This window comes from Arachis duranensis, chromosome 2 (assembly GCF_000817695.3).
Source record: "Arachis duranensis cultivar V14167 chromosome 2, aradu.V14167.gnm2.J7QH, whole genome shotgun sequence".
NCBI classification, from domain to species: domain Eukaryota; kingdom Viridiplantae; phylum Streptophyta; class Magnoliopsida; order Fabales; family Fabaceae; genus Arachis; species Arachis duranensis.
The window spans coordinates 9681881-9687697 of NC_029773.3; the positions used below are offsets into that span (position 1 = coordinate 9681881).

Sequence of the window (5817 nt, forward strand, 5' to 3'; positions counted from 1 at the left end):
AGGTTCGAAAACAACCTAACGCTCAAATGTGCTCAGCCAAAAGGGATACAACTCCACTCAAAGAAGGCACAATCTCAAACAGAGCTACGAACGTCATCCGAGACTAAAAAAGGTTCTACTTAAAGAACACTAAAAAAGTCATTGGACAAATCACTAAAAGTCCGGATATTAAGCCGCAAGGACAACTTCGCCAAAGCAGAGGGTTGTCAACACAAACTTAAAGCAAGGCGTGATCCAGAAGGCAAGGGTAGAAAACCCACGCTACCACTTAAAAGAGGTTGGACTGTGAAGTATCAAACCTCTAGAAAATCTACAAAGATTGCAAAGCAATGAAGAAACAAGCCAGACAGATGCTCGAGCACGACTTCCAAAGAGATCGAAGCTCTGAAAAGCATGATCTCATGGAAAGATCGGACTCAAGTAGGGGCACTGTTCATACCCTGTGTCAAGCTGTCCGACCCGGGATATTTAGCGACAAGCCGACCGACCTCTTCAGGTCAGACTATCCAACCTCTTCTCAAAGAGCTTGGCCAAATGCCCGACCTCTTCTCAAAGAGCTCGGCCAACTCGCCAAAGGAGCCCAAAGCAGGCCCAAAGCGAAGGAACACAGCCAATCTAAAGGCAGCTAAAGCCCAGAAAGATAAAGGCGGTTCCCTTGAAGATAAGATGACTTCACTTAAAGATAAGATAAAGATAAGATAAGATAACTAACTTATCTTATCCACAGGAGGCCACATCTCACCATTATAAATACACTGGAGCACCCAGGTATAACTCATACTCTGATTCTACTCAATACCTGCTCAATACCCTTGCTAACTTAAGCATCGGAGTCCCTTGCAGGTACCCCCCACCCTCCGGGGGACGAAGGATCAGCACCACCACCAAGTCCAACAAGTCGGACACACCAGCTCCGGCCGCCGTACACCTACCGGACACGTCGGCTCCGACCAACACAGAAGATCTCATCCGAGATCGACCTACAGTTTCAGGTAACCCTCGGAACAGTTTGCTTTACAGTATTTATTTATTTTAATTGCCATTTGAATTACTTGTCATACTTCCTCCTTATTTCCAAAACCCCCAATTTTACCTTTTTCATAGCCAATAATAAGAACATACCTCCCTGCAATTCCTTGAGAAGATGACCCGAGGTTTAAATACCCGGTTATCAATTTTAAAGGGGTTTGTTACTTGTGACAACCAAAACGTTTGTACGAAGGGATTTCTGTTGGTTCAGAATCTATACTTACAACGCGACTTTATAAAATTCTTTACTAGCAAAAATCCTAACGTCAGCCACCCAACACCAAACTTAGAGTTTGAGTGTGGGGGCTCTGCTTGACTCTGTATGGAGAGAATTGAATGAAGTCTTTCATGCTTCTTCTCCTTGTTTACAGAAGAAGATCCTTGAGCCTTAAACACAAGGTAGTCCTTATTCAATTGAAGGACCAACTCTCCTCTATCCACATCAATCACAGCCCTTGCTGTGGCTAGGAAAGGTCTTCCAAGGATGATGGATTCATCCTCATCCTTCCCAGTGTCTTAGATTATAAAGTCAGTAGGGATGTAGAGGCCTTCAACCTTCACTAAGATATCCTCTACAAGTCCATAAGCCTGTTTCATTGATTTGTCTGCCATCTCTAGTGAGATTCTGGCAGCTTGTACCTCAAAGATCCATAGTTTCTCCATTACAGAGAGTTGCATGAGGTTGATACCTGACCCCAGGTCACACAGAGCCTTCTCAAAGGTCATGGTGCCTTTGGTGCAAGGTATTAAGAACCTTCCGGGATCCGGTTTCTTCTGAGGTAACTTCGGATGAACCAAGGCATTCAGTTCATTGATGAGCAATGGAGGTTCATCCTCCCAAGTCTCATTACCAAATAACTTGGCATTCAGCTTCATGATTTCTCCTAGATACCTAGCAACTTGCTCTTCATCAATAACTTCATCCTCTTCAGAGGAAGAATACTCATCAGAGCTCATGAATGGTAATAGAAAGTTCAGTGGAATCTCTATGGTCTCTGTATGAGCCTTAGATTCCTTTGGTTCCTCATTAGGGAACTCCTTTTTGGTCAGTGGACGTCCAGCAAGGTCTTCCTCACTGGGAGTCACTGCCTTTTCACTCTCTCCAGGTTCGGCCACTTTGGATATAGTTTTGGCCTTGCACTCTCTTTTGGGATTCTCTTCTGTACTTCTTGGGAGAGTACTAGGAAGAGTTTCGATAACTCTTTTACTCAGCTGACCCACTTGTGTCTCCAAATTTCTGATGAAGGACCTTGTTTCAGTCATGAAAATGAGAGTGGCTTTAGATAGATCAGAGACTATGGTTGCTAAGCCAGAGAGGCTCTGCTCAAAATTTTCTGTCTGTTGCTGAGAAGATGATGAAAAAGGCTTGCTATTGTCAACCCTATTTCTCCCACCATTATTGTTATTGAAGCCTTGTTGAGGCTTCTGTTGATCCTTCCATGAAAGATTTGGATGATTTCTGCATGAAGGATTATAGGTGTTTCCATAGGATTCTCCCATGTAATTCACCTCTTCCATTGCAGGATTCTCAGGGTCATAAGCTTCTCCTTCAGAGGAGGCTTCTTTAGTACTGCCAGATGCAGCTTGCAATCCAATCAGATTCTGAGAAATCATATTGACTTCCTGAGTCAATATTTTGTTCTGAGCCAATATGGCATTCAGAGTATCAATCTCAAGAACTCCTTTCTTTTGAGTCATCCCATTACTCACAGGATTTCTTTCAGAAGTGTACATGAACTGGTTATTTGCAACTACCTCAATGAGTTCCTGAGCTTCTGCAGGGGTTCTCTTCAGATGAAGAGATCCACCAGAAGAGTGGTCCAATGATATCTTGGACAATTCAGACAGACCATCATAGAATATATCCAAGATGCTCCATTCTAAGAGCATATCAGAAGGACACCTTCTGGTCAATTGCTTGTATCTTTCTCAAGCTTCATAGAGGGATTCACCTTCTTTCTGTTTAAAGGTTTGGACGTCCACTCTAAGCTTGCTCAGCTTTTGAGGTGGGAAGAATTTGGCCAAGAAAGCTGTGACCAACTTGTCCCAAGAGTTCATACTTTCTCTAGGTTGTGAGTCCAACCATGTCCTAGCTCTGTCTCTTACAACAAATGGGAAAAGCATAAGTCTGTAGACCTCGGGATCAACCCCATTGGGCTTAATAGTATCACAGATCTGCAAGAATTCAGCTAAAAACTGATGAGGATCTTCCGATGGAAGTCCATGAAACTTGCAATTCTGCTGCATTAGAGAAACTAATTGAGGCTTAAACTCAAAGTTGTTTGCTCTAATGGTAGGAATTGAGATGCTTCTTCCATAGAAGTTGGAAGTTGGTGTAGTATAGTCACCAAGCATCTTCCTCGCATCTCTAGCATTGTTGTTGGGTTCGGCTGCCATGTCTGCTTCTTTTTCGTGATTTTTTGTAAGGTCCTCTCCAGAGTGTTGTGCTTTACCTTCTCTTAGCTTCCTCTTCAGAGTCCTTTCAGATTCAGGATCAGCTTCAACAAGAATGTCCTTATCCTTGTTCCTGCTCATATGAAAAAGAAGAGAACAAAGGGAGTAGTGGAATCCTCTATGTCACAGTATAGAGACTCCTTTATGTGAGTATAAGAATAGAAGAAATAGAAGAATGAGAAGAGAGAGGAGATGAGTAATTCGAACAGAGAGAAGAGAGATGGGTTCGAATTATGAGTAGAAGAGAAGTATTAGTGATTAAATAAAATAAATAGAAAGAGACGAGAGAGAGAGAGAGTATTCGAATTTTAAGAAGTGAGAAAAGAAAAATAATTTTTTTATTTAATTAATTAAGTTAGTTTCAAAATTTTGAAAAAGAAATAAAATTAGAATTTAAAATAATTAGTTAATTAAAGAGAATTTTGAAAAAGTGGTGAGTTGTTTTCAAAAATGAGAAGGGAAAAAGTAGTTAGGTGGTTTTGAAAAAGATAAGAAATAGTAAATTTTTAAAATTAAAACAAACAAGTCAAGTAGTTAGTTAAAAAAGATTTGAAAATAAATTTTGAAAAGATAAGAAGTTAGAAAAAAATTTTGAAATTAAAATTTTAAAAAGATATGATTGAAATTTATTTTGAAAAAGAAATTAAAAAGATTTTATTTTTAAAATTAAAGTTGATGACTTGACTAACAAGAAACTAAAAGATATGATTTTAGAATTTAAAGATTGAACCTTTCTTAACAAGAAAGTAACAAACTTGAAATTTTTGAATCAAACATTAATTGTTAGTAAAGTTTTCGAAAATATGAAATAAAAATAAGAAAAAGATTTTGAAAAATTAGTTTTAAAATTTTCGAAAACATTAGAAGAAAAATGAAAAAGATTTTGAAAAATTTTAAGAATGAAATTCGAAAATAAAAAAATGAAAAACAATTGATTTTGAAAAAGATTTGAAAAGATAAAGTTTTTAAATTGAAATTTTGATTTGACTAACAAGAAACAACTAAATGTTAAAAATTTTTGACCAAGTCAACTCAAAATTTCGAAAATTTTGAGAAGGATAAGGAAAAGATATTTTTTTTACTTTTGAATTTTTAATGAGGAGAGAGAAAAACAACAAAATGAAACAAAGCATAAAAATTTAAGATCAAAACAAATAATGTATGCAAGAACACTTTGAATGTCAAGATGAACACCAAGAACACTTTGAAGATCATGATGAACATCAAGAACATATTTTTGAAAATTTTTAAGAAAAGAAAGACATGCAAGACATCAAACTTAAGAACTTTTTAATGTTTAGACACTATGAATTCGAAAATGCATATGAAAAATAACACACAACACAAAACAAGAAAAGAATAAGATTAAACAAAGAAAATCATCAATAACAACTTGAAGATCAAAGAAGAACACAATGCATGAATTTTTGAAAATGTAAGAAAACTTAAAAACATGCAGTTGACACCAAACTTAAAATTTGACACTAGACCTAAACAAGAAAAACAATTTTTTTTTTTGGTTTTATGATTTTATTAATTTTTTGTGTATTTTTTGAAAATTAATTTTGGAAAAAGAGAAATAAGAAATTCAAAAATTTTTAATAAGAATTCCAAGGTTCTTGTAATGTTAGTCTAAAGCTTCGGCAAAAGATTAGACATGGCCAAATGGCCAGCCAAGCTTTAGCATAGCATTACATACAACAATCCAATAAATAAGAATCCAAAAGCTCCTGCAATGATAAGTGAAAACCTCAGTCCAAAAGATTAGACATGGCTTAATAGCCAGCCAGACTTCAACATATCATCATGAAACTCTAAGGTGGAATTCATTCTTAAAAATTCTGAAGAACGAAATATATTTTTTTTCGAAAATAAAAATAAAAGAAAGCTTAAACATAAAATAAAATTACCCAATCTAAGCAACAAGATGAACCGTCAGTTGTCCAAACTCGAACAATCCCCGGCAACGGTGCCAAAAACTTGGTGCACGAAATTGTGATCACACTTTTCACAACTCCGGTACAACTAACCAGCAAGTGCACTGGGTCGTCCAAGTAATAAAACCTTACGCGAGTAAGGGTCGATCCCACGGAGATTGCCGGCTTGAAGCAAGCTATGGTCATCTTGTAAATCTTAGTCAGGCGGATTCAATTGGTTATGAGTTTTAATAATTGAAAGATAAATAAAATGTAAATTAAAATAAAGATACTTATGTAATTCATTGGTGGGAGTTTCAGATAAGCGTTTGGAGATGCTTTGTTGCTTCTGAACCTCTACTTTCCTATTGTCTTCACCCAATCATGCGTGCTCCCTTCCATGGCAAGCTGTATGTTG

General features: G+C 37.1%; 1 non-coding gene across 1 annotated transcript; it reads left to right on the forward strand.

Moving 5' to 3' along the window:
- The first annotated feature begins 2913 nt into the window (after positions 1-2913).
- Positions 2914-3021, forward strand: LOC127745365 (small nucleolar RNA R71). Its single transcript, XR_008006562.1, has one exon. It is a non-coding gene; the product is annotated as a small nucleolar RNA R71 (small nucleolar RNA).
- The last annotated feature ends 2796 nt before the right edge of the window (positions 3022-5817 follow it).